Raw genomic sequence first — 25,030 nt, forward strand, 5'->3', positions numbered from 1 at the left:
AATGCCCGACAACCTCTCCAACTGGAGCGCTGGTCTAGGACCTGGCAACTCAGCTTCAATGCCAAAAAAATGCAAAGTTATGCACCTGGGCAGCCAAAATCCATGCAAGACTTATACCCTTAATGGCGAGATCCTAACAAGAACGGTAGCAGAACGAGACTTAGGGGTGATCGTCAGTGAGGACATGAAGGCTGCCAATCAAGTGGAGCAAGCTTCATCCAAGGCAACACAAATCATAGGTTGCATATGCAGGAGTTTCGTCAGCCGTAAGCCTGAAGTCATTATGCCATTGTATAGATCCATGGTGAGGCCCCACCTGGAATACTGTGTGCAATTCTGGAGGCCGCATTATCGCAAGGATGTGCTGAGACTGGAGTCAGTTCAGAGAATGGCCACCCGGATGGTCTCGGGACTCAAGGATCTCTCATACGAAGAACGGCTAGATAAATTACAGCTATACTTGCTCGAGGAGCGCAGAGAGAGGGGAGACATGATCGAGACGTTCAAGTATCTCACGGGCCGTATCGAGACGGAGGAAGATATCTTCTTTTTCAAGGGTCCCACGGCAACAAGAGGGCATCCGTGGAAAATCAGGGGCGGGAAACTGCGCGGTGACACCAGAAAATTCTTTTTCACTGAAAGGGTGGTTGATCGCTGGAATAGTCTTCCACTGCAGGTAAATGAGGCCAGCAGCATGCCTGATTTTAAGGCCAAATGGGATCGACACGTGGGATCTATTCACAGGGCAAAGGTAGGAGAGGGTCATTAGGGTGGGCAGACTGAATGGGCCGTGGCCCTTATCTGCCGTTATTTCTATGTTTCTATGATGCGGCCTTGAGAGTCAGTGATAGCTGTGATCACCTGGCGCTTACGATAGGGCCGGACAAAGTACGCCAACAAACTACCCACCTTCCCCCATTTATGAAGTTTATAGCGACAGAAATAAAGCTCCCTGCTCTACCCGCTTCGTCAGGATATCATCCACCTGTTGCTGTAGAGCACGCACTCTGAGACGATCTGCAGTTGTCAAGCTCCCCTGATGATGCCTTCGCAGCTGCTGCAGCTCTCCAGACAATACCAGCTACTATTAAAGCCAAGCCACATAAAATCTTTTACCACATTCTGGACAAGAAAGTGGCTTCTTTTTGGGGTAATTACTCCCCAAATGAATCCTCTTGTTCTGTTTTAAATTTGATTGGGGATTAAAGCATCTACCACATTCTGGACATACAAATGGCCTCTCACTCTAGTGGATCCTCTGAAGTCATTTTAAACCTGTTTGATGATAAAAGGTTAAAAGATTAAAACTATGCCAGCAGCATATCACGGACATCGCCCGTGTGGAAAGTGCTCTGTATATCAACACTCCATGCACATGCAGGTCTTCATACATCCCAGGACAGGCAAACAAAGATTCTTAAATTTTGACAGTGACTGTAATACAGAACAAGTCATTTGTATTATAAAATGCCCATGCAATCTTTTATACGTGGACAAACCAAAAGGAAAGTAAAAACCTGCATTATTGAACATAGAAGTTGCATTTTAAGGAATGTCACATCAGCACCATTAGTGACACATTGGCAGGAATTAGGCCACATCAACAAGGATTTGAAATTTTTCATCTACAGGACTTTTCAACAAAGCTGGAGAGGTGGCAACATTGATCGCTTATTACTCCAAGTAGAGCAAAGAACTATCTTTGATGTAAACACGATTTCACCAGCAGGTTTAAATATAGAGTTAGAACTGATACATTTCTTATAATATCACATCATATTGTGTATTCTTTCTTTGTCATTCATTTTCATTATGGGTTTAATAATTTTAAAAAACCCATCTAAAAAATGTCCTAAATGGCTACTTGGATGATCAAAAAGCCTGATCGTCCAAGTACCCCTAACCAAAGCTGGTATTTAGACGTATCTAAAAACAGCTTAGGCCTTTCCCCTGCCTCTAGATGCACAGAGAGAAAAGAGGTGTGTTTAGAGGAGGGGAAAGGGCGGGCAGTGGGCCGACCTACACCTAGGCGTACAACAGGTATAACCAAAAAATTTACAGGTTGCCTAGTCGGCACTTAGACCTTTTTGACTTAGACGTAGTCAAACCAGGTCTAAGTGCCGAAAAAGGGGCCGCTGAGCTGATGGCCACTGGTGCCATCAGTTCAGCGGCCCGGCAACCTACCCACCGCAACCATCGCGGCAGGAGAGATGCCTCATCTCCTCTACCGTGATACCATCACTCCTCTACCCGAACTGCCGCGACCTGCGGCAGGAGAGATGCCCTATCTCTCCTGCCACGGGTCGCGGCAGTTCCAGTAGAGGAGTGATGGCATCACGGTAGGGGAGATGAGGCATCTCTCCTGCCGTGATTCATCACCCCCCCTCGCAATTAACATCGGGCCAGGAGAGAGCCCAAGCTCTCATGGCCCTGGCGACCCCCGACTGGATTGGGCCAGGAGGGAGCCCAAGCCCCACTAGCCCCGGTGAACCCCTACCCCCTACCCCCCACTACAATATGGGCAGGAGGGATCCCAGGCCCTCCTGCCCTCGACGCAACCCCCTCCCCCCAATGACCGCCATCCCAGAACCCCCGATCACCCCCCCAGCCGATCCGCGACCCCCCGGCCTACCCCACCCCACCCCCTTCCCCGTACCTTTTTTAAAGTTGGCTGGACAGATGGGTGCCAAACCCACCCGTCCAGCAGGCAGCCAACATCAGAATGGGGCCGGATTGGCCCAGCTGTCCCAAAGCCCCGCCCACAGGTGGGGCCTAAGGCACCTGGGCCAATCAGATTAAGCCCGGGAGCCTTAGGCCTCTCCTGTGGGCAAGGCCTTAGGCACATGGCCCAGGTAGGGTCCAGTTGGAATTTTATCACTGTATTTTTTATCATTGTACTTTTTAAATTGAATTTTCATGTTTTTATATGTCAGTGTATAATAAATTATCTCTAGAACATCTGTATCCACAGTTTTTTGTTTTCATCAACGGATAAAAGGTTTTAATCATAATATAAAGCTGTACAATATTTCTCACATGGATTACTTTGTGTATTCTTAGATAATCACAGTTTGTATATGTAATTAGTTGTTTTCCAATTTGTATTAATTGCTGAATTGTTATAGGACAATATTCAGCCGGGGACAGTGAGCATTGTCTAAAATCTATTTGTATGAGGTTGATTCCCTCTTCACATCTAAGAAAGTACAGTATGGGCCAGTGGTTCTTAACCTTATTGGAGGTACTGAACCCCACCAGTTTCATATGCGTGTTCACCAAACCCTTCTTTATTACGTTTTGCCGGAGCTAGACTAGAATTACTCAACTTGGCATTGCAAATCATGCAATTAGGACGCTGACTCCCATCACGTTCCGTTATACATGTGAATCCATATTGTACATATTCGTCCGACCACTTTCGTATCTTGCTCGACATAGTTAGTAAGGGATTAAAATATTAAGATAGGTATCACACGACGTACCATCACAACAGTTACAATTCGACTACTGCGCGCATCAAATCCCCTGCAGCACAGATAGGCCAAGCGATGTTGTGTGATCACCTGCAGCCAATTATGGACAAGCGGGGCGTATCATCACGAATCATAAGCGCTTCGGTCACGTTCAATCATCTATCAGTTAAATCACAAATTTTGATCAGGAATTGATTGATGTATATAAGGCGTTAGTTACAGATTGATAGATCAAGAAACCGAGTACACGATCAGTCTTGATCAAAATCACTGAATAACTGATAGATGATTGAACGTGACCAAAGCACTATATGAGTCGGAGGTGTGTTTTGACCTCCGCCGAACCCGCGAGACTGACTCACCGAACCCCTGGGGTTCGGTTGAACACAGGTTAAGAACCACTGGTATAGGCATACACTAAAAGTCAAAAATCCCAGAGCAGAAAATGCCAATATTTTCGCTCAAGAATGTCTGCTTGATAGTTGCTCCTTCCGCCACTCCTGGACATTCGTATACACCTTCTTTTTGTACCTTCTGTGTGAATCTTTTTATATCTCTCTAATGTGATTTGCATTTAGGATTTGCCCACATTCTGATCAGTATATGGTTTTTACTCCAGTATGAAGCCTCTCGTACAGATTTAAATGCAATTGCTGAATAAAGCTTTTATCACATTCAGAACATGTATATGGTTTTACTCCAGTATGAATCCTTTTGTACTCTTTTAAATTTGATTGTCATTTAAAGCTTTTGCCACATTCTGAACTAATATATGGTTTCTCTCTAGTATGACTCCAAATTGCCAATTAAAGCTTTTACCACATTCTGGACAGGTAGATGGTTTTTATCCAGTATGAATCCTCTCGTGTTTCTTAAAATCTGCCTACTATAGCTTTTATGTTTATGTTTATTAACAACTTTATATACCGCATAACAGCCTAAAAGGATCTAAGCGGTTTACAATACATAATTCATATTCCTAAAGAAAGGAACTCCATTAAAAATAGAAAAGGAAAGATTAAGAACAAGATAATTTTTTTCCATAAAATATCATAACAAATATATGGGTTTTCTTTAGTATGAATCCTCTCATGTTTCTTAAAATCTTATTTCAGTGAGTGAGGACATGAAGTCTGCCAATCAAGTGGAGCAGGCTTCGTCTAAGGCAAGACAAATCATGGGCTGCATACGAAGGGGTTTCGTCAGTTGTAAGGCGGAAGTCATTATGCCATTGTATAGATCCATGGTGAGGCCCCACCTGGAATACTGTGTGCAATTCTGGAGGCCGCATTATCGCAAGGATGTGCTGAGACTGGAGTCGGTGCAAAGAATGGCCACCCGGATGGTCTCGGGACTCAAGGATCTACCATATGAAAAACGGCTTGACAAATTACAGCTATACTCGCTCGAGGAGCGCAGAGAGAGGGGGGACATGATCGAGACGTTCAAGTATCTTACGGGCCGCATCGAGGCGGAGGAGGATGTCTTCTTTTTCGGGGGTCCCACGACAACAAGAGGGCATCCGTTGAAAATCAGGGGTGGGAAACTACGAGGTGACACCAGGAAATTCTTTTTCACTGAAAGAGTGGTTGATCGCTGGAAGTCTTCCACTACAGGTGATTGAGGCCAGCAGCGTGCCTGATTTTAAGGCCAAATGGGATCGGCACATGGGATCTATTCACAGGGCAAAGGTGGGGGAGGAACATTAAGTTGGGCAGACTAGATGGGCCGTGGGCCCTTATCTGCCGTCTATTTCTATGTTTCTATGTTTCTATTGCCGACTAAAGCTTTTATCACATTCTAGACATATATAGGGTCTCTCTCCAGTATGAATCCTCTTGTGCCTTTTTAAATCTGTAGAATTACTATATCTTTTACCACATTCTGGACTTGGCCTCTCACTCTCATGGATCCTCTGTAGACAGTTTAAATCTGGATGGGATTTGAGGTATATGACAGTAGGCCTGAAGGTGTGAGAAAAGTATGAGAATAAATTTAGTGGCCAGTTTGCAGAGATCTGCACTAAATCACTGCCTATTTTTGCAAGCTCCACTCATGACTACACGGGCACATGCCGGCCCCAGAACTGATTACATCCCATGGAGCATCACAGACAATCTCCATTAAAGCCCAACTTCAGAACTGCTCATGGGAGATGTCAGAACCATGTTGGTAGAATGTGTAGGGAAGGTAGACACTGATATATTTACTGACGCCGGAATCTCAAATTATTAAAGAAAAATTTACACTGAAAGTAAAAAATACCAAAGTTATATAAGAGAGCAAGAAATGCCAATATTTTCTCTCAGGATTGTCCCTTCTTCCACTCCTGGATATTCGTATACACCTTTCTATACCTCCTCTCTGAATCCTCTTGTGCCTCATGTGACTTTCATTTAAGTTTTTACCACATTCTGACCAGTATATGGTTTTACTCTAGTATAAATCCTCTTGTGCATTTTTAAATTAAATTGCTGAGTAAAGCTTTTACTACATTCTGAACAGGTATATGGTTTCTCTCCAGTATGAATCCTCTCATGCATTTTGAAAGTTGACTGCATTCTAAAGCTTTTACCACATTCTGAACAGGTGTAGGGTCTCTCCAGTATGAATCCTCTTGTGCTCTTTTAATCGTGATGGCTCATTAAATCTTTTACCACATTCTGAACATATGCAGGGTTTCTCTCCAGTATGCACCCTCATGCATTTTTAAAATTGATTGCCGAGTAAAGCTTTTACCACATTCTGAAGAGGTATAGGGTTTCTCCCCAGTATGCATCCTCTCGTGCATTTTTAAAGCTGATTGCTGAGTAAAACTTTTCCCACATTCTGAACAGATATATGGTTTCTCTCCAGTATGAAGTCTACTGTGTTTTCTTAAATGTGATTGCTGATTAAAACTTTTTCCACATTCTGAACAGGTATATGGTTTCTCTCCAGTATGAAGTCTACTGTGTTTTCTTAAATGTGATTGCTGATTAAATCTTTTACCACATTCTAAACAAATATAGGGTTTCTCCCCAGTATGCATCCTCTCGTGCATTTTTAAAGCTGATTGCTGAGTAAAGCTTTTCCCACATTCTGAACAGATATATGGTTTCTCTCCAGTATGAAGTCTACTGTGTGTTCTTAAATGTGATTGCTGATTAAAACTTTTTCCACATTCTGAACAGATATATGGTTTCTCTCCAGTATGAAGTCTACTGTGTTTTCTTAAGTGTGATTGCTGATTAAAACTTTTTCCACAATCTGAACAGGTATATGGTTTCTCTCCAGTATGAAGTCTACTGTGTTTTCTTAAATGTGATTGCTGATTAAATCTTTTACCACATTCTAAACAAATATAGGGTTTCTCCCCAGTATGCATCCTCTCGTGCATTTTTAAAGCTGATTGCTGAGTAAAGCTTTTCCCACATTCTGAACAGATATATGGTTTCTCTCCAGTATGAAGTCTACTGTGTGTTCTTAAATGTGATTGCTGATTAAAACTTTTTCCACATTCTGAACAGGTATATGGTTTCTCTCCAGTATGAAGTCTACTGTGTGTTCTTAAATGTGATTGCCGATTAAATCTTTTACCACATTCTGAACAGGTATATGGTTTCTCTCCAGTATGCATCCTCTCGTGCATTTTTAAAGCTGACTGAAAATTAAACGTTTTCCCACATTCTGAACAAATATATCGTTTCTCTCCAGTATGAAGTCTACTGTGTGTTCTTAAATGTGATTGCTGATTAAAACTTTTTCCACATTCTGAACAGGTATATGGTTTCTCTCCAGTATGAAGTCTACTGTGTGTTCTTAAATGTGATTGCCGATTAAATCTTTTATCACATTCTGAACAGGTATATGGTTTCTCTCCAGTATGCATCCTCTCGTGCATTTTTAAAGCTGACTGAAAATTAAACGTTTTCCCACATTCTGAACAGATATATCGTTTCTCTCCAGTATGAAGTCTACTGTGTGTTCTTAAATGTGATTGCTGATTAAAACTTTTTCCACATTCTGAACAGGTATATGGTCTCTCCCATGGTTTCTCTCCCATGCATCCTCTCATGCCTTTTTATAGATGATTGTCGAATAAAGCTTTTTCCACATTTTAAACAAGTATATGGTTTCTCTCCAGTATGAATCCTCTCATGCATTTTTAAAGCTGATTGCTGAGTAAAGGTTTTACAACATTCTGAACAGGTATATGGTTTCTCTCCAGTATGAATCCTCCTGTGTATTATTAAATTTGATTGCTGAATAAAGCTTTTCCCACATTCTGAACAGGTATATGGTCTCTCCCCTATATGAATCCTCTTGTGCATTTTTAAATTTGACTGCACATTAAAGTTTTTACCACATTCTGAACAGGTAAATGGTTTTTCTCCAGTATGAATCCTCCTGTGCCTTATTAAATGTGATTGCTGAATAAAGCTTTTCCCACATTCTGAACAGGTATATGGTTTCTCTCCAGTATGGACCCTCTTGTGCTTTTTAAAAGCTGACTGCCAATTAAAGCTTTTCCCACATTCTGAACAGGTATATGGTTTCTCTCCAGTATGAATCCTCTCATGTCTTTTTAAATCTGAATTGTACATAAAGCTTTTACCACATTCAGAACAGTTATATGGTTTCTCTCCAGTATGAATCGTCTTGTGAACATTTAAACTTGATTGTTGTGTAAAGCTTTTCCCACATTCTGAACAGATATATGGTTTCTCTCTAATATGAATCATTTTGTGCCTTTTTAAACTTGAAAGATGACTGAATCTTTTACCGCATTCTAAACAGGTATATGGTTTCTTTCCAGTATGAATCGTCTTGTGAACATTTAAACTTGATTGTTGTGTAAAGCTTTTCCCACATTCTGAACAGGTATATGGTTTCTCTCCAGTATGAATCGTCTTGTGAACATTTAAACTTGATTGTTGTGTAAAGCTTTTCCCACATTCTGAACAGGTATATGGTTTCTCTCCAGTATGAATCATCTTGTGTATTTTTAAAGTTGAAAGACGACTGTATATTTTCCCACATTCTGAACAGACATATGGTTTCTTTCCAGTATGACTGCTCCTGTGCGTTATTAAATATAATTGCTGAGTAAAGCTTTTCCCACATTCTGAACAGGTATATGGTTTCTCTCCAGTATGAATCCTCCTGTGTATTATTAAATTTGATTGCTGAATAAAGCTTTTCCCACATTCTGAACAGGTATATGGTCTCTCCCCTATATGAATCCTCTTGTGCATTTTTAAATTTGACTGCACATTAAAGTTTTTACCACATTCTGAACAGGTAAATGGTTTCTCTCCAGTATGAATCGTCTTGTGAACATTTAAACTTGATTGTTGTGTAAAGCTTTTCCCACATTCTGAACAGGTATATGGTTTCTCTCCAGTATGAATCCTCTCATGTTTTTTTAAATCTGAATGCTGCATAAAGCTTTTATCACATTCTGAACAGGTATATGGTTTCTTTCCAGTATGAATCGTCTTGTGAACATTTAAACTTGATTGTTGTGTAAAGCTTTTCCCACATTCTGAATAGGTATATGGTTTCTCTCTAATATGAATCATTTTATGTATTTTTAAAGTTGAAAGACGACTATATATTTTCCCACATTCTGAACAGGCATATTGTATCTCTCCAGTATGAATCCTCTTGTGTTTTCTTAAATCTGATCGCTGAGTAAAGCTTTTCCCACATTCTGAACAGGTATGTGGTATCTCTCCAGTATGACTCATTTTGTGGAGTTTTAAATGTGTTTGCCGATTAAAGCTTGTCCCACATTCTGAACATGTATATGGTCTCTCTCCAGTATGCATGCTCTCGTGCATTTTTAAAGCTGCCTGCACACAAAAGTTTTTACCACATTCTGAACAGGTATATGGTTTCTCTCCAGTATGAATCCTCCTGTGCGCTATTAAATGTGATTGCTGAGTAAAGCTTTTGCCACATTCTGGACATGTGAATGGCCTCTCACTCTCATGGATCCTCTGAAGACAGTTTAAACCTGTTTGATGATTTAAAAAAAATGGTTTTGTATCATAATATAAAGATATAGAATGTTTCTCATTTGTATTATGTGCATTCTTAGATACAATATAAAATCCTTGATAAAGCTTTTATTAAGTAATTAATTTTACTCCTGCTTGAATTAACCGTTTAATTGGCAGATGGAGCAAAGTTTTTTTTACATAACTTGATGTTGAACGAGAGCAACAATGCCAAAGAAAGGGTTAATTGTTACGGATCAATATCCAGCTGGGGCAATTAACATTTTCTATACAGCTGATTTCTTAGAACTACATTAGTCCCAGACAGTCAACATTGGGCCATATCTGGGCCCCGGCATTAAAAATCTGGTTCTCATATAGCTAACTGGACACAGGACTGGTCTTACTTGCCCAGTTAGCTATGCAGTTAACAGCATTGAATGTCGCCACTGTACATCCGCATCATTTCAGAGTCTGACCTGACTCCACCACTGCCTGGATCGTGCTGGGATGGTCAGCGCTGCTACTGCTGCTTGTATGATGGACCATTTCCTAGTGATCCTTTTACCTGTCATTACAATATACTCTCTTGTTTTTCCATTATTTCCTCATCCTCCTCTGTACCTAAAGCCTTCGTGATGACACCAGGCTCTGAGCCACCTATTGAAGATCTCACTATTTCCTACTCTTCCCTCTTCTTTTCCATATGTAGGCAGTACTTCCGAAAAAGCTACAGTCTTTACAAAAAGGTTTCAACCCCTCTCCTGGCTCCCAAAAAGCTTTCTGCACCACAAGTGGGGTATTGCTGGTGCGTCATTGAACCCAAATGGATAACAACATCAGCTTTAGAATTCCTAGATTCTTTCCTAATTAGAGATAATATTTGTTTGGGATTCTTGGAAGCCGAGGATCCTGGGAGACACTTCACTATTTTAGGCTCCTTGACTTGTGTTCCAAGGTGATGGAATCTCCTAACAGCAACAATTTTCTGGATCGAGCTTTCTAGTGCTTTTCTTCTGGAGTTACCTTCACTGGTTCTGGTTCCATCTCAATTCTTGACTATTGGGCTGTCTATATATTATTCTCCCAATTACACTGGCTGCCTATCGCTTAGAGAAGACATTTCAAGATCCTGATTCTGACCTTCAGAGCACTTAGAGAGGGGACCCCGGACTATCTGGCAAAGGAAAGTATACCCTATGTGCTGGGGCGAACACTTTACTCCCTTGATGACCATCGGCTGGCCAGACCATCTCTCTCCTGGGTCACTGGGACTCTAGAAGAAACGATGCTTTTTTATTTCATGCCCCCATTTTGGGAAATGCTTTGCCCCTAGATCAGTTCAAAGTTAACCTTAAGACTCATTTGTTTTGAAAGCTTTTTCTTAAAATTTTTAAGGACGGCAGGAGCAGGGCAGAAATCACTAGGTCCTATGTCCCATCTTTTTCCCCAGTATATCTGAACCTCTTCTGTTATGTAATTTATGGAGTTATTTCTAACTTTCTGGATTTTTTATTAATTATTTTGCAAATCCTCTAACTTGGCAGGTCCAAAATTGTGTAATTCATCAAGTATAATGAATCAACAAACCTTTTCAGCGTGGTCTAAGCCATGGGCAGCCTCTCCTCCTGCTTAAAACATGCTTTTCTCAGCTTCAGTATCTGGCCATGGTTATTTTTAGGATCTTCATTAAGAAATGCTCCCAATTAGGAGATTTCGTGCACTCAGTAGTTTTCCTAGTGTGTTCTCTGGTGTGGAATTAAAAGAGACGGCAATGACATGGAAAAGCCCAGGACATATCCCATGTCATTAAACTAAAGCAAGCAGAAAAGACATTTGGTGTCTTTTGGTTCGCCAGTAATAGTGTCTCCTCTTTGCAAATGCTACACACGTGTGACCCACTGGAGCACCATCAGAAACAAGGCCCCTTTTTTCATAAGAGTGTGCCACATTTCCAAATAGTTCACACTCTTGCTGATATTGCTCCTGAAACAAAAATCCAGAGAAACTAAAACAAAACAACATTTTTGGGCTGCCCATCCCTTGGAACTAATGCTGTGATACATTCACCTTTCGTTTGGAGCTTTTTCTACACTGACAACACAAAAAGGGTCTCACCCTGGGGCGGATTCTCTTGAGCAATAATAAATGATATATCTTACCAAGGCTTTCTCCAGTGGTGTCAAGTAGAATGGATTTCTTTCCTTTCCTCTCTCCCTGGTGGAGTTGAAAAGCCATTTGGTCGCTGTTTTTATTTCGTAAGGATCTCTCTTCTCTCGGGTGTCTCTGGTGCTCAGGGATGTTTGTGAGTTCCCCGTCACTTTTCTCATCCTCAGTGACTGTATCCAGGGAGTCTCTTGCAGGGTCTCTCAGCTTCTTCTCCAATTCCTGTTGAGAATTCCTTGTGTTTTGATTCTCATTCCTCTGAGAAATATTCTCACTGACATTTCCTGGTTGGCTTGGGATGGGTTCAATTTCCAGAAACCATTTTTCTTGATTCTCCTCCCTCTTCACCTCAGTATCTGCTGAATAGAAAGAAAAGATGTTAATCGTGTGTTAGTAACTATGGAGCGCTATTAACGATCATGAAACACAATTTTCTGGGCTCACACGACTACATGGGATTTCTCATGTTAAGGAAATTCTGCAATAAGTCTTTAAACCTTTCTCTTCTTTTTAAAATTAGGTTATGAAACTAATTTTCCAATTAGTAATAAACCTAAAGTGAAAAATAACAATTAAAGAAAGGTATAAAGGAGCAAATACAGCCCACGAAGATATCAAAACAGGAACTCGCCCACCCACAACTACAGCCAAAGTCTTCTTCTCGCCTACAACCACCTCTGATCGCATGTTCCCTCTCTCACCGAATATTCTAGAGCTGCCTAAGATCCAAAAATACATAAACTTTTTGGTTTTAAAGCAAGTCTAATAGTTATAAGAGAACTCCAAAAAGAAGATGCTCCCAAAGAAAGAGCAAGAAAAGATTTAAACCGAAGCAGGTAATTGCCAGTCTGGGGGCTTTTAATCATTTTCTAATATTTATTTATTAAGTATACTTGATATTAATACAAAACTAAACAACAATGATACAGGAACCAGTAAGGTTGATCCCACAGTGACGTATAAAACTCTACCATAATATTAGAGCTCCCAAAATGCTAAAGAATAAAAATGAGTTCAATCTATCGTAGATGACTTTCTAACCGTAAATGCTGGGGCAGAGAATTCAACAAAGGAAAACGGGGAGACCCAATGATCCACCGATGAAAACAAAAACAAAAAACTGTGGATACAGATGTTCTGGAGATAAAGCACAGTTACTTACCGTAACAGGTGTTATCCAGGGACAGCAGGCATATATTCTCACATGTGGGTGACGTCATCTACGGAGCCCCGATGCGGAAGCATTTTCAAGCAAACTTGATTGAAGATTTAAGTTTGCTCTGCTGCTCCACGCATGCGTGCCTTCCTGCTCCACTAGGGGGTGCATCCCCTCGTGGTCTCCAGTTCACTTAACTAGCAAAGAAGCCAACCTCGGGGAGGTGGGCGGGTTGTGAGAATATATACCTGCTGTTCCTGGATAACACCTGTTACGGTAAGTAACTGTGCTTTATCCCAGGACAAGCAGGCATGATATTCATGTCCAGCTCTCTTCATTGTAAACTATTGTATTTATTGCCTCATTTTTAAGATTCTGCATACTGTATTTCTTTTATCTCTGCATATTGTAATTTGCTGATTGTCCAGCCCTCTTCAATGTAAACCGCCTAGAAGTCTCACGACTATGGCGGTATAGAAGAATAAAATTATTATTATTATTATTATTATTCTCACATATGGGTGACCTCCAAGCTAACTGAAAAGGGATGGAGGGAAGTTGGCAATTTAAGCAAATAGATTTCGCAAAACCGATTGGCCGAACCGGCCATCGCTCCTGGACAGTGTGTCCAGACAGTAGTGGGAGGTGAAAGTATGAACCGAAGACCACGTGGCAGCCTTGCAGATTTCCTCGTTAGGCGTGGACCTGAGGAACGCTACGGAGGCTGCCATTGCTCGGACTTTGTGTCCCGTTACTCGACTATGCAGCGCGAGACCAGCCTGAGCGTAGCAGAAGGAGATGCAATCGGCCAACCAGTTGGACAAGGTGCGCTTGGAAACTGGGTGACCTAACCGGTTTGGGTCGAAGAACAAAAACAATTGTGGGACTTTCCGGTGTGACTGAGTGCGTTGGAGGTAGAAGGCCAATGCTCTCTTACAGTCAAGAGTGTGGAGCGCCACCTCTCCGGGATGAGAGTGGGGCTTGGGAAAAAACACAGGCAAGACAATGGACTGATTGAGGTGAAAATCAGACACTACTTTAGGCAAGAACTTTGGATGAGTGCGGAGTACCACCTTGTCGTGATGGAATACCGTGAAGGGTGGGTCCGCTACCAGAGCCTGTAACTCACTAACTCGCCGAGCGGAAGTGAGCGCAAGCAGGAAAATTACCTTCCAAATGAGGAATTTTGGATGGCATTTGTCTAGTGGCTCAAATGGAGGTTTCATTAGTTGAGCCAGAACCATGTTGAGGTCCCAAACCACCGGAGGAGGTTTGAGAGGAGGGTGGACATTCAGGAGACCCTTCATGAAGCGAGAGACTAAGGGATGGAGCGAGAGGGCTTTCCCTTCCAGGGGCTGGGGAAAGGCCGCAATCGCACTGAGGTGTACTCGAATGGAGTTGGTCTTTAGGCTGGAGTGAGATAATTGAAGTAAATAGTCCAGGACCAGGGGGATGGGGACCGACACCGGGTCCTGGCTGTGAGAGGAGCACCAGGCTGAGAATCTGGTCCACTTTTGGGAGTAGCAGGTTCTCGTTGAGGTCTTTCTAGAGGCCTCCAATATTTCCTTGACTGATTGAGACACGGGGAGAGAAGTCAGGGGGAAGGAAACCAAGCATTCAGATGAAGAGATTGAAGATTGGGATGTAACAGCGAACCCTGACCCTGTGATAGTAGAGAGGGAAACCGAGGCAGAGGCAGTGGATCTCTGACACTGAGTTGAAGTAGAAGGGAAAACCAAGGCTGGCGTGGCCAGCGAGGAGCAATCAGGATCAGGGTGGCTTGTACTGTTTTCAGGTGGACAAGCGTCCGCAGGATCAGAGGGAACGGCGGGAACGCGTACAGGAACCTTCCCTCCCAGTCGAGGAGGAAGGCGTCGGCCTCGAGCCGGTCCGGGGAGTACACCCGGGAGAAGAAGAGAGGGCAGTTTGTGATTGTGGGGGGATGCGAACAGATCTATTTGAAGTGTCCCCCACTGTTTGAACACGTGTCGTAGGGTTTGAGAGTGCAGTGACCGCTCGTGTGGCTGGAGGAGGCGGCTGAGTCTGTCCGCCAGGCAGTTTTGTTCTCCTTGTATGTACACCGCTTGAAGGAAGGTGTTGTTGGAGATTGCCCATTTCCAGAGGCGCAGGGCTTCCCGACAGAGGGACCAAGACCCTGTTCCTCCTTGTTTGTTTACATAGTACATTGCTACCTGGTTGTCGGTTCGGATGAGGACCACCCGGTCATGGAGCAGATGTTGAAAGGCTACAGCTGCGAGACAGATGGCCCGGAGCTCTAGCACGTTGATGTGACAGTGGCGGTCTTCCGCTGACCACATGCCCTGCGTGCGTAGGCCGTCCAGATGGGCTCCCCAAGCGTACTCTGACGAGTCCGTGGTGAGAACCTTGCTGTGATGAGGGGCGAGGAAGAGTAAACCTTTGGAAAGATTTGAAGAGTCGGCCCACCAGCGGAGCGATCTTTGCAAGGAAGGAGTCACTGTCACGGGACGGTGGATCGAGTCCCGGTCTTGACGCCATTGAGAGGCCAGGGTCCATTGAGGGATTCTCAGATGGAGGCGGGCGAAGGGTGTGACATGGACGGTGGAGGCCATGTGGCCTAGGAGAATCATCATCTGTCGGGCTGATACCGAGGTCAGCAGAGAGATCCTTCGACTCAGACTTACTAACACCTCTAGGCGCGGAGGGGGGAGGAAGGAACGGAGGCGAACCGTATCCAGCATGGCCCCGATGAACTGTAGGGACTGCGAGGGACGTAGTTGGGATTTTGGGAAGTTTATTTCGAACCCCAGACTTTGTAGGTAGGTAATAGTCTGTTGGGTCGCTGAGATAACCCCTTCCCTGGACGGGGCTTTGATTAGCCAGTCGTCCAGGTAGGGGAATACCTGGAGGCCCTGGGAACGTAAGGTTGCTGCGACCAGCACGAGGCACTTGGTGAAGACCCGAGGTGATGATGCTAGGCCGAAGGGGAGGACTCGGTATTGTAGGTGCCAGTCCCCTACTTGAAAACGCAAGAACTTGCGGTGAGCGGGGTGTACTGGGACATGTGTGTACACCTCCTTCAGATCGAGGGAGCAGAGCCAGTCGCCCTCGTCGATCAGGGGGTAGAGGGTCGGTAGGGAAAGCATCCGAAATTTTTCCCGTATTAGAAATTTGTTGAGGCGTCTCAAGTCTAGTATTGGGCGTAGGTCTCCCGTTTTTTTCGGTACCAGGATGTAACGGGAGTAGAAGCCCTTCCCCCGTTGGTCGGGGGGAACCTCCTCCACTGCCCTGAGGCGAAGCAGATCTCCAGCCTCGGAGAGGAGTAGGGGTAGCTGCGTCCGGTTGGGAGGGCAATTCCTTGGGGGGTTGTCTGGAGGAATGGCTTGAAAGTTGAGAGAGTATCCTGATGAGATCACGCCAAGGACCCATGCGTCCGATGTGACTTGTTCCCAGCGAGGGTAAAAGGCTTTGAGGCAACCCCCGATGGGAAGAGGGCCTGGGACTATGGCGGAGGGGGCCCGCCCCCTTCCGCGACTCCCGTCAAAAGGACGGGGATGGTTTGGTAGTCGCAGGCGGTTGGGACTTGGGCATGGCCCGGTGGTGTGCTTGCGGACGCCTGGGTGGAGGCCGCGAGAAGGCGGGAGTGGATTTTTGTGGGTAGCGGCGCGGAGGGGCCCTGAACAGCCTGGCCGCAGCCGGTTTAGGCTTTTGCCACACGAGGGAGGCAAACGAGCATTCGTGTTCGGAGAGGCGTTTTGTAGCCGCCTCGATAATGTCATCGAACAGTTCTTTACCCACGCAAGGGAGGTTAGCCAACCGGTCCTGTAAGTTGGGGACCATGTCGACCAGGCGCAGCCAGGCTAGGCGGCGCATGGCGATAGCAAAGGCCGCCTCTCTGGAGGAGAGTTCAAACCTATCGTAGGCCGCGTGGAATAGATGGAGGCGCAGGTTGGAGAGGGACTCTAAAAGCAGGCCAAACGCTCCTCGGCGGGAGGCCAGTAGGTCAGTCTCAAAGGCTCTCAATAGTCCAATGAGGTGTTTGAGGTAGGATGTGAAGGTGAAAGTGTAGCTTTGCACCCTAGAGGCCATCATGGCATTTTGGTATAGTCTCCTGCCGAACTTGTCTAGGGTTCGGCCTTCTTGGCCTGGGGGGACCGCGGCTGAGACCCGAGATGGGTGGGCCTTTTTCAAGGAGGATTCTACTAGCAGCGACTGGTGGGAGAGCTGTGGTTGTTCGAAGGGTACTGTGCGGTACTTGGCCTCCATTTTGGAGGGTACGGCTGTGACCATGTAGGGGGTCTCCAGGTTCCTGAAGAAGGCCTGTTGGAGTACCGGGTTAGGCGGTAAGCGGAGGGACTCTCTGGGCAGTGAGGGCATATCCAGCTCCGCTAGGTATTCCTTAGAGTATCTGGAGTCGGACTGGAGGTCTAAGTCCAAAGCGTGGCCCATGTCCTGGACAAAGCGAGTGAAGGATGGGCGAGATGTTCCTGAGGCCCCGTGCAGGGTCGGTGAACGAGACCTCCGTCGGGTGGAGAAGGATGGGGAGGCTTCCCTCAAGTATCGAGGTTCCTGCTCCGATCCACGCTCCGAGACCGGGGAAGTACTGTGAAAGTGTTCCGGGGTCGTAGATCTCCGACGTCTCGAGGAGCCCCTCGGAGACGATGTCGGGGTTCGAGGTACCGATCGGTGTCGAATCGGTGACCTCGACTCGGACTCCCTCGGTGAAGACCTACAACCTCGGATCGGAGTCCCCGTCCGAGGGGGAGTTCGGAGGATGCGCGGGTTGGAGAGTGATAACTCAGCCACCCTTAGCGGTCCCGTACGAGGTGTAGGTGAACGGCCTCATAGAGTGGGGGAACCCCGGGCCTTCTTGGAGGTACGGCGGTTCGAGGTTTCTGTCGTTTTAGCACGACGTTTTGCACCGCGGCGGTCTGAGGAGGGAAGAGCGCCTCGGGTGCCTCGGTGAGGAGTCCGAGGAGGATGGAATGCGGCGAAGCTTGCGCGCTTTTGTTCGAGGTGGCTCGACGCGAGGCTCAGGCTGGTCTGGCACATGCGGGGTCGAGGTCGAGGCCGGTTGCAAATGGGCCATTGCAGCGGCCAGCTCCGATGAGATCATCGCTCGGAGTAGGTCCTGGAAAATGGGCACGGACAGCAACGAGGGCATGTCCACTGCCTCGGTGTACTCCACCGGGGGCGACCTCGTATCAGAGTATTCCCGTGTGGTGGAGGCACGGCCCGAAGGCTTGGAGGGTTTCGCCGGGGCTGTAAGCATGGGACTTCCGCCATGCGTCGCCGGTGTCCCCGAGGCCGGTTTCTTTGCTAGTACAGAACCTGAAGAGGGGACTTACCCGGAGCCAAGGTTTTCTGTTGTCCCGAGGACTTCGGGTTCGAGTCTCGAGGCGATGCCGAGGTATTCGGGGCCGAGGTCAAGGCCGGGGCCGACCTCGAGGCCGAGGTAGAGGGTTGGTCCGGGGCAAAAAGATCCGCCATGCGGGCTTTCCTTCGACGGAGGGCCCGGTTCTGGAAAATAGCGCACTGGGGGCAGGAGTCGGTTGGATGAGCGGTCCCCAGGCAGAGGATGCACTGGCGATGCTGGTCTGTGATGGAAAGAAGCCGCTCGCACCGGGAGCACTTTTTAAAGCCGGTCAAAGGCCAGGACATAGAATCGAAACTGGCCGCGGCTCGAATAGCCACGCGGCCACGGGGACCCGGAAGCCTCCGGGTTGGTGAAAAACGAAGCAGGAACAGTTAAAACAAGAAAAAAACTAGCGCACAGCGACTAAATCGAGAAAAACAAGAAAAAATCGCGGTGCTAGAAGGCAGTTGGGGCAGAGCCAGAAAACACACGACTTCTAGGCTCAGCGGAAAATTTTGAACTGGAGACCACGAGGGGATGCGCCCCCTAGTGGAGCAGGAAGGCACGCATGCGTGGAGCAGCAGAGCAAACTTAAATCTTCAATCAAGTTTGCTTGAAAATGCTTCCGCATCGGGGCTCCGTAGATGACGTCACCCACATGTGAGAATATCATGCCTGCTTGTCCTGGGATAATTTTTATACATTGACATATAAAAACATGAAAATTCTACATGGCTGGTGCCCTATAAAGGAACGTTGATCCTCTAGTCTAGTAGGATCCAATTTGGCTCATGACAGAGACAGGATAAGACGGTTCTGGTTCTGGGATCTTAAAGTGTGTGTGGGACGATAAGGGATCAAAAAGTTGCCCAAGAAACCTCAGTAAAAGGCTGTGTGTGTCAAAACCAACATCTTCAATTTGGCTCGATAAAACTATGGTAGCCAACGGGCTTCCTTCTGGAGTGGAGAAAAAGGCAAAATCTCCCATAAAAGTCTTAATACCTGTATTTTCAATGTTTTGGAGCTGAACAAAGAAGGAGCTTCAATAATCAAGTCAACTCAAGGCAAGACCATGAATCATCTTGTAAAATAAAAACTTGACATAGGCCATAATTCCCAAAAATAAGAACATAAAAATACCCTTACTGGGTCAGACCAATGGTCCATCAAGGCCAGTAGCCCATTCTCACGGAGGACAATCCAGGCCACTAGCACCTGGCCCAAACCCAAAGAGTAGCAACATTCCATGCCACTGTCTTCATAACAGGCTATGGACTTTTCCTCCAGGAATTTGTCCAAACCTTTCTTAAAACCAGCTACGCTATCTGAACTACTGATTAATCCTGGCGGAATTCTGAGCAAAAAATTTGCAAATTCTGCATTAAAAAAAAATCCAAATTCAGCACATAAAATTTGCAAATTCTGAAAGTTTGACAACATTTAAACAATATTGTTAAAGCACCTTAGTGCGATCCTTTGGGAGGCGACGGAAAGGCGACGACTGATCTCTACAACATACACCAAGAGAAGAACCCTGACACAAGCAAACCTACACACAGATCTCAAAATGAGAACCCCAATCTCGCAAATCCTATCGTTACTATATATCAACTGCATTGCAGTAACCCATTACCTCACACAACAACACACCCCACACAACAACAAACGAACACACATAGGGACACCACCAGAAGATCATACTCATTTTTTTGAACAAACGCAATAAGAACAATAAACAAAGGAAAAAACCTCCTCGCAAAGCAAACATCACATCAAAACTGCCACCTCAATCCCAGGCATGTATGTTAACGCAAGGTCAGTAACAAATAAACTGCTCCTCTTAAATGAACTAATCACAACCAATAACATAGAAACGTGGCTTGAAGAACAAAATAGCCCAGAACTTCCGCACCTGTGCCCGCAAGGATACAACATACTCCAGATCCCTAGGAGGAGGACTAGCAATAACCTACAGAGACCATCACAGAATTGGACTCAGCCATCCACCCACATCGGGAATACATAACCTGCAAACTAGAGGATAAACCCAACTCCACGCTATACAACCTAGGAATTCTTCTGATCTACAGGCCCCCAAACCCCCACTCAAACACAGTCTCCAAACTGTTAGAAATAATAGCAAACCTGGCATGCCAACACACCAACCTGCTCATCGTAGGAGATGCCAACCTACCTCTCGACTGACCAACAATAACGATGTCTCTAAACTCAGGTCCCTACTTGAAGACTGTCAAATCACTATCGTGCCCTCAGGCCCAATTCACGAAAAAGGACACATGACTTACTCGCTACTACCCCCGCCAACCTCACCGCAAATATCAAATAGTCCCTTATTCCCTAGTCCAGTGGTAGGCAATTCCAGTCCTCGAGAGCCGGAGCCAGGTCAGGTTTCAGGATATCCACAATCAATATGCATGAGATAGATTTGCATCTCAAGGAGGCAGTGCATGCAAATCCATCTCATACATATTCATTGTGGAGATCCTGAAAACCTGATCTGGCTCCGGCTCTCGAGGACCGGAATTGCCTCCCCCTGCCCTAGTCTGACCACTACCTTCTCAAATTCAATTCATGAGCTCACTTGGAGACATCCAACTTGAAGATGAGAGCATAATGTCATATGCGGATGACATCTTACTCCTAATACAGAAAATCAGATAATATATAAAATCTCTGATAATACAGAAAAAATCCAAGCATGGGCAACTGCTCAAAAACTAAAACTAAACATCACCAAAACTAAGGTCCTCTATTTCCACAATGTCCAACAAGCATCAGGCACCATACTTACGATAGAAAAAACCTCTAAAATTCTAGGGCTGTATACTAGACTTCACATTATCCATGGAACCTCAAGTATCCCATCTTCGAAAGAAAGCCCTTTTCACCATGAAACAGCTAAGACTCATCAGGCCATATTTCCACCAGCATCACTTTGCCACCATTGCCAGATGATGATTCTATCCCAACTGGATTACTACAACTTCTACTACCTGGGAGTCAACGCCACCCTTATCGCGCAAAATGCAACTTATCCAAAACACTGCAGTAAGACTCATCTTCGGCCTGAAAAAATACGATTCCATCTCAACCTACCGCAAACATCTTCATTGACTGCCCATCACAGCTCGTATAAAATTCAAAACAGCCAGTATCATGCATCGCATTAAATATGGCAACTCAGCAGGACCACACATCAAACTCTTAAATGATGCATGGTCCAACTCACGCAGAATTCTCAACAGAATCCAACTGAACCTCCCTTCGACAAAAAATCTCAAGTACAAAAGAATCTTCCAGTCCATGTTCACCTTCCTCGGATTCAAAATCTGGAATGATCTCGCAGAGACTATAAGAACGAAAACCAATCATACCCTATTCCAAAAGAAACTGAAAACTTCACTCTTTGACGACTAATTCTTCTAGGATCATCATAAGCACCTGACCTTTAGTTAATTCGCTTAAGTTTTATGTTTCCTGTCCCCTTTCTTCTGCTTCCTTCCACCCTAACCCTTTTCCTTTCCTTTCCTCAAGTCGCCTAGAGCTTGTTTAGGTGTACGCGATACACAAATATTAGATTAGATTAGAAAATCGCCAGAGAAGGTGAGGGGAAGGGAGGGAGATGTCCGGACCACAGCGAATGCGAGGGAGGGAGGGGGCTGCAGGTCCGCACGATTGCAAGGGGTGAGAAATATCTTGCATGCGTTCCCTCACTTAACTGCGGGGACAGGGTCATTCACCACTCCATGGGGCGGTGAATGGCCTTATCCATGTTCCTGCAGCAACCAGATTTTTTTCCTCCCCGGGTCATTCTCTATGCCCAGCATTGCTTCAGTGCTGTGTCTGTTTCACCTGGGTGCATACTGATGATGACGTGATGATGTCAGTGTAGTGCGACCCAAAATGGCTATTTGCTCTGCTGAACAGCAAACATAAATGTTCTCTTTGATACTCTTTTCCTGAGAGTTGGGAACGGGGTGTATTATGCAACAGATTATTCACATTTCATTTGCTGAATTCATAACCTTAAGCCAAAGCTGAAGTCTCCATGTACAATTTAACATGTGCTCTAGGGCAATGTTCTTCAACCACCGGTCTGCGGTGCGATCGATGTGGTGTTATCTTTGGGCTGGCTCCCTCTTCCTCACTGACACAGTGCTACTTACAGAATTTGGGCCATACTGCTCTCCGTACAGATAAGTCATTGGTTTTACTCTCTATAGTTATTATTACTCAGCTGTACTCTAAGACCTCCATATACTGTAGTTATTGCTCACCAGTACTCCGTAATACCTCCTCTTATTCTGTATAGCGTTATTAGCCCATATTATTCTTAGAGTATTCGTTACTCACCCGTGTCTGGATGTCTAACTTCTCTCTCTCCTAACTCCTGGGGATCCTGGATATTTGCCTCTCCGTCTTGTTTAATCCACGATAACAGATCAGGACTTATCCTTACAGAGCCTGTTTCTAGGAACAAACATGAAAATTCAGTTATACTTCTCTTTTATTCAAAGAAAAATATGCAGCAGGTTCAAAGGATCAGTTATGATGAATTTCATTTATTTATTGGGATGTATTAATCGTCTTTATGAAGAGATTCACCCAAGGTAATGTACAGCAGATACAGCTTGACATACCATCAAAAGCTTAAAATGGCCTCTTTGTATATGATTTTTAGATACCAGTTAAAAACCTGCTCTACAAATGTTTAAAAATGTAAAAGCAGGTAGAGAGAGCCTAACTATGACCAACTCCTGCCTACTCACCTCCATAAGAGCTATCTACAACAGAATGCATAAAACTGTGATTCACATATATTTATTCTTGGCTCTGGGGTTAGGAATCTATTTTGCTTAAATAGGATCGGAACCAAGACCGAGCCCTGCGGCACTCCACTGATCACTTCTGACATTTCAGAGAGAGTACGGTTCATCACCACCCTCTGAGCCAGTCTTTTACCCATGGCAGTTAATGTTTCTCCTAATCCTATCAAACTCATCTTGCCCATACCGCAGGTTATTGAGCAAGATGAGTTTGATGGTATTAGGAGAAACATTAACTGCATGGGTAAAAGACTGGTCAGTGGTAGACTTCAGAGGGTGGTGGTGAACAGTACTCTCTCCGAAACATCAGAAGTGATCAGTGTAGTGCCGCAGGACTCGGTCTTGGGTCCGATCCTATTTAATATCTTCGTAAAGGACCTGGCTCAGAGGCTTCAAGGGAAAATTACATTATTCGCCGATGACACCAAACTATTCAACATAGTAGGCAAAAGCACAGTGCCCGACTGTATGATGAAGGACCTACTCTTGCTGGAACATTGGTCCTCAACTTAGCAACTAAGTTTTAATGCTAAAAAGTGTAAGATCATGCATCTTGGCAGCAGAAATCCATGCAGAACTTACACCCTAAATGGGGAGACCTTAGCAAGAAATGCAGCAGAACGGGACTTGAGAGTGATCATTAGTGAAGACATGAAGACTGCCAATCAAGTGGAGAAAGCTTCATCCAAGGATAGACAAATGATGGGTTGTATCCAAAGAAGTTTCGTCTGACGGAAGCCCGAAGTTATAATGCCGTTGTACAGATCCATGGTGAGACCTCATCTAGAATATTGTGTACAATTCTGGAGACCACATTATCAAAAAGATGTGTAGAGAATTGAGTCGGTTCAGCGAATGGCCACCAGGATGGTCTCAGGACTCAAGGATCTCCCGTATGAGGAACAGCTGGGTAAGTTTCAGTTATACTCACTCGAGGAACGTAGAGAGAGGGGAGACATGATTGAGACGTTCAAATATGTCACGGGCCGTATTGAGATAGAAGAGGATATCTTTTTTCTTAAAGGACCTACGGCGACAAGAGGACATCCGTTGAAACTCAGGGGTGGGAGATTTCATAGTGACACCAGGAAGTATTTCTTCACCGAAAGGATGGTTGATCATCGGAATAGTCTTCCAGTGCAGGCAATTGAGGCCAGCAGTGTGCTGGACTTTAAGAGAAAATGGGATAAGCACTAGAGAATGACACGGTGGCGGTTTACCCGCGGCCACCGCATTTTAGCCGCGGGTCACCCGCCAAAAACGGGGAAGAAAACTAGCAGTCGCTGCGGCGACGGGGACAAGGCCATTCACCGCCCGCGGGGCGGTGAATGGTCTTGTCCCCGCAGTGAGGCATGAAGGATCGCGCGGTCCCCGCAGCTCACACCCGCCTGCCCAATCGATTCTAGTGTTTAGCCAGCTCTCTCCCTTCTCCTCACCTTAGTTTGTAGATTTTCTTTTTCGGCGACCCGCAAGCTATCAGAGAGCCGCGCACCCGCTGCTGCTCAGTTTCGATCTTCTGCTCTGACGCAACCGGAAACAGGAAGTTGCAGCAGAGCAGAAGATTGAACACTGAGCAGCCGCGCGTGCGCGGCTCTTTGGGAAAGCGTGCAGGTCGCCGAAAAAGAAAACCTATAAACTAAGGTGAGGAGAAGGGAGAGAGCTGGCTAAACACTAGGATCGATTGGGCAGGCAGGTAGTGGCTGCGGGGACCGTGCAATCGCTAGTGTTCCCGGCTCAAATTGGAAGGAGGGAGTGAAAGGGAAAAGGATTCTGGGCCAAGGGGATGAAGTCGGAAAGAAAAACCCACAGCAGGAAAGAAAGGGAAGGACTGGCAGGTGAGCCAGATGCTAGAAGCAGGGGGGGGAAGAAAGAGGGAAAAAAGCTAGATGGGGTTGAAAAGAAGAGACACACTGGTATGGAAGAGGAAGATAGGGGAAATCTGGACACAGGAAGGTAACAGAAAGAGGGGAAATTATGTGCATGGGGCATAGGGACAGAGACATAAAGGGGACATGCCATGGGGATGGTATATGGACACAGGGGGGCAATGACAGATACATAGGGGAGAT

The 25,030-nt window shown here is 45.4% G+C and overlaps 1 protein-coding gene and 2 pseudogenes across 1 annotated transcript in view; all 3 read right to left on the reverse strand.

Annotated features, from left to right (window-relative positions):
• LOC117355269 overlaps positions 1-25,030 on the reverse strand; it is a 193,054-nt pseudogene that overhangs the window by 152,761 nt on the left and 15,263 nt on the right.
• The window catches only part of LOC117355248 (oocyte zinc finger protein XlCOF6-like), a 127,599-nt gene that overhangs the window by 54,424 nt on the left and 48,145 nt on the right, over positions 1-25,030 (reverse strand). The gene's annotated exons all lie outside the window — the stretch shown is intronic.
• The window catches only part of LOC117355285, a 34,162-nt pseudogene continuing 14,331 nt past the window's right edge, over positions 5,200-25,030 (reverse strand).

The sequence above is a fragment of the Geotrypetes seraphini genome, chromosome 2 (genome assembly GCF_902459505.1).
Source record: "Geotrypetes seraphini chromosome 2, aGeoSer1.1, whole genome shotgun sequence".
NCBI lineage: Eukaryota > Metazoa > Chordata > Amphibia > Gymnophiona > Dermophiidae > Geotrypetes > Geotrypetes seraphini.